This window comes from Canis lupus, chromosome X, assembly GCF_048164855.1.
Source record: "Canis lupus baileyi chromosome X, mCanLup2.hap1, whole genome shotgun sequence".
NCBI classification, from domain to species: Eukaryota; Metazoa; Chordata; class Mammalia; order Carnivora; family Canidae; genus Canis; species Canis lupus.
In genome coordinates this window covers 54,556,423-54,560,598 of record NC_132876.1, presented here as the reverse complement: position 1 = coordinate 54,560,598, position 4,176 = coordinate 54,556,423, and the positions used below count along the sequence as shown (strand labels likewise).

General features: G+C 40.5%; 1 pseudogene; it reads left to right on the top strand.

Moving 5' to 3' along the window:
* Window positions 1-2,516: 2,516 nt before the first annotated feature.
* LOC140628751 (microtubule-associated protein RP/EB family member 1 pseudogene) lies at window positions 2,517-3,646 on the top strand (annotated as a pseudogene).
* The last annotated feature ends 530 nt before the right edge of the window (window positions 3,647-4,176 follow it).

Genomic DNA, 4,176 nt, shown 5'->3' with positions numbered 1-4,176 from the left:
ATGACTAGAAGGAAAAACTCACCTCAAAAGAAGGAATCAGAAACAGTCCTCTATCCCACAGAGTTACAAAATTTGGATTACAATTCAATGTCAGAAAGCCAATTCAGAAGCACGATTATAAAGCTACTGGTGGCTCTAGAAAAAAAGCATAAAGGATTCAAGAGACTTCATGACAGCGGAATTTAGATCTAATCAGGCAGAATTTAAAAATCAATTAAATGAGATGCAATCCAAACTAGAGGTCCTAACGACGAGGGTTAATGAGGGATAAGAATCAGTGAGTGACATAGAAGACAAGTTGATGGCAACGAGGGAAACTGAGGGAAAAAGAGAAAAACAATTAGAAGATCATGAGAAGAGAATTAGAATAACATGAGAGACTCCTAACTCTGGGAAATGAACAAGGGGTGGTAGAAAGGGAGGTGGGCGGGCGGTGGGGTGACTGGGTAACAGGTCACTGAGGGGGACATGTGATGGGATGAGCGTTGTGTTGAGCATATGTGTTATGCTTGAGCATATGTGTTATGTCACATAAGGACACCTACAGCCTGAAAATGAAAGGTACTCAAATGGTCCTCAAAAGAAAGCAGGGGTAGCCATACTTATTTCAGATAAACTAAAGTTTATCCCGAAGACTGTAGTAAGAGATGAAGAGGGACACTATATCATACTTCACGATCTATCCAAGAGGACTTAACAATCATCGATATTTATGCCCCGAATGTGGGAGCTGCCAAGCATATCAATCAATTAATAACCAAAGTTAATGCATACTTAGATAATAATACACTTAGACTTGGTGACTTCAATGTAGTGCTTTCTACAATCGATAAGTTTCCTAAGCACAACATCTCCAAAGAAACAAGAGCTTTAAATGATACACTGGACCAGATGGATTTCACAGATATTTACAGAACTTTACATTCAAATGCAACTGAATACACATTCTTCTCAAGTGCACATGGAACTTTCTCCAGAATAGACCACATACTGGGTCACAAATCAGGTCTGAACCGATACCAAAAGATTGGGATCGGCCCCTGCATATTTTCAGACCATAATGCTTTGAAATTAGAATTAAATCACAAGAATTTTGGAAGAAATTCAAACATGTGGAGGTTAAGGACCATCCTGCTAAAAGATGAAAGGGTCAACCAGGAAATTAGAGAAGTTTTAAAAATTCATGGAAACTAATGAGAATGAAGATACAACTGTGCAAAATCTTTGGCATACAGCAAAAGCAGTCCTAAGGGGGAAATACATCACAATACAAGCATCCATCCAAAAACTGGAAAGAACTAAAATACAAAAGCTAACCTTGCACCTAAAGGAGCTAGAGAAAAAACAGCAAATAGATCCGACACCCAGAAGAAGAAGAGAGTTAATAAAGATTCGAGCAGAACTCAATGAAATAGAGACCAAGAGAACTGTGGAACAGATCAACAAAACCAGGAGTTGGTTCTTTGAAAGAATTAATAAGATAGATAAACCATTAGCCAGCCTTATTAAGAAGTAGAGAGAAAAGGCTCAAATTAATAAAGTCCTGTATGAGAAAGGAGAGATTACCACCAACACCAAGGAAATACAAATGATTTTAGAAACATATTATGAGCAGCTATATGCCAATAAATTAGGCAATCTAGAAGAAATGGATGCATTTCTGGAAAAACCACAAACTACCAAAACTGGAACAGGAAGAAATAGACAACCTGAACAGGCCAATTACCAGGGAGGAAATTGAAGCCGTCATCAAAAACCTTGCAAGACATAAAAGTCCAGGGCCAGATGGCTTCCCTAGGGAATTCTATCAAACGTTTAAAGAAGAAACCATACCTATTCTACTAAAGCTGTTTGGAAACATAGAAAGAGATGGAACAATTCCAAACTCGTTTTATGAGGCCAGCATCACCTTAATTCCAAAACCAGACAAAGTCCCCACCAAAAAGGAGAATTATAGACCAATATCCCTGATGAAGATGGATACAAAAATTCTCAACAAGATACTAGCCAATAGGATCCAACAAAACTTTAAGAAGATTATTCACCGTGACCCAGTGGGATTTATCCCTGGGATGCAAGATTGGTTTAACACTTGTAAAGCAATCAATGTGATTGATCATATCAGCAAGAGAAAAAACAAGAACCATATGATCCTCTCCATAGATGCAGAGAAAGCATTTGACAAAGTACAGCGTCCATTCCTGATCAAAAGTCTTCAGCTTGTAGTGATAGAGGGAACATTCCTCAGCATCTTAAAAGCCATCTACGAAAAGCCCACAGCAAATATCATTCTCAATGGGGAAGCACTGGGAGCTTTTCCCCTAAGATCAGGAACAAGACAGGGTTGTCCACTCTCACCACTGCTACTCAACATAGTATTAGAAGTCCTAGCCTCAGTAATCAATAAAAAGAAAAAAGGCTTTCAAATTAGCAAAGGAGGTCGGGCGGTTTGAACGAGACAAGACAGAATCGAAGCCAGGCACAGGCAGTGGACGCGGTCCTGCCGAGAGCCGAAGATGGCAGTGAACGTTTACTCAATGTCCGTCACCAGTGATAACCTAAGTTGACATGATATGCTGGCCTGTATCAATGAGTCTCTGTAGCTGAATCTGACAAAGATTGAACAGTTGTGCTCAGGGGCTGCCTATTGTCAGTTTATGGACATGTTTTTCCCTGGCTCCATTGCCTTGAAGAAAGTGAAATTCCAGGCTAAACTAGAGCACGAATACATCCAGAACTTCAAAATACTACAAGCAGGTTTTAAGAGAATGGGTGTTGACAAAATAATTCCTGTGGACAAATTAGTAAAAGGAAAGTTTCAGGAGAATTTTGAATTTGTTCAGTGGTTCAAGAAGTTTTTTGATGCAAACTATGATGGAAAAGACTATGACCCTGTAGGTGCCAGACAAGGTCAAGTAACTGCAGTGGCTCCCTCCCTTGTTGCTCCAGCTCTGAACAAACCGAAGAAACCTCTCAGCTCTAGCAGTGCAGCTCCACAGAGGCCCATTGCAACATACAGAACTACTGCAACCCCTAAGGCTGGCCCGAGTGTGGTGCGAAAGAATCCTGGTGTGTGCAACGGGGATGATGAAGCAGCTGAATTGATGCAGCAGGTCAATGTATTGAAATTTACCGTCGAAGACTTGGAGAAAGAGAGAAATTTCTACTTTGGAAAGCTAAGAAACATTGAATTGATTTGCCAGAAGAACGAAGGGGAAAACAACCCTGTATTGCAGAGGATCGTGGACATTCTCTATGCCACAGATGAAGGCTTTGTGATACCTGATGAAGGGGGCCCACAGGAGGAACAAGAAGAGTATTAACAGCCTGGGCCAGCAAAGCAACATCCAAATTCTTCACTCCAAATCATGTGCTTAACTGTAAAATATCCCCTTTTATTATTCTTAGAGGACTCACTGGTTTCTTTTCATGAGCAAACAGCACCTCTTCTTAAAGTGCACTTTGCAGAAGTTTCACCCTTTTTCCAATGAGTTTCAGTTAGGAGCTTTTACCCTGTAGCAGAGCAGTGTTAACATCTAGTTGGGTCACCTGGAGAACAGAGATGCTGACCATGGGGCTCACTGTGTGGATGCTGGTAACACTCAGTGCTGGAGAAGGTGCTCTTATGTCATACACTGAGGTGGAGTCCTCAGTAGAGAAATGTAAAGACTGATTTGAATTTTAAGCTACTGTGAAATTTGGCAGAGAACGTTTTAATAAATAAATGCTTTAAGAGTATTTAAAATATGCTTCCATATTTCAAAATAAAAAATGTACCATGACAGATTTTACATGTTTGACATGGTGTCTGGGAAGGAAGGGCCAGACCTCTGGACCTTTGGAATCTGCTGTTCACAGGCCTTGCAGGGCTACTTGAATCCTCAAAGACCTAGACCTTGGCTCAAAAGGGAAGTTTAAAAAGTTGCTCTGTAAAGCCATTTGGTGTCCTTGACCAATCGTATCCCTCCTCTAAGAAGCAAGAGGCATTGTTGCCTGGATGAATAGAGGGCACGTTTCAGCCCTGAGATGTTGAAGAGCTTGAATTTCATTGAACATTTCTCTGACGATTTTTCCAGTTATCCCTGAAATTTCTATGTATTGTGTTTTTGGGAAATGAGGTGTGTCCAGTTTCTAAATCTAACAACTACCTTTGGGGACTTGCCCACATCTCTGGGA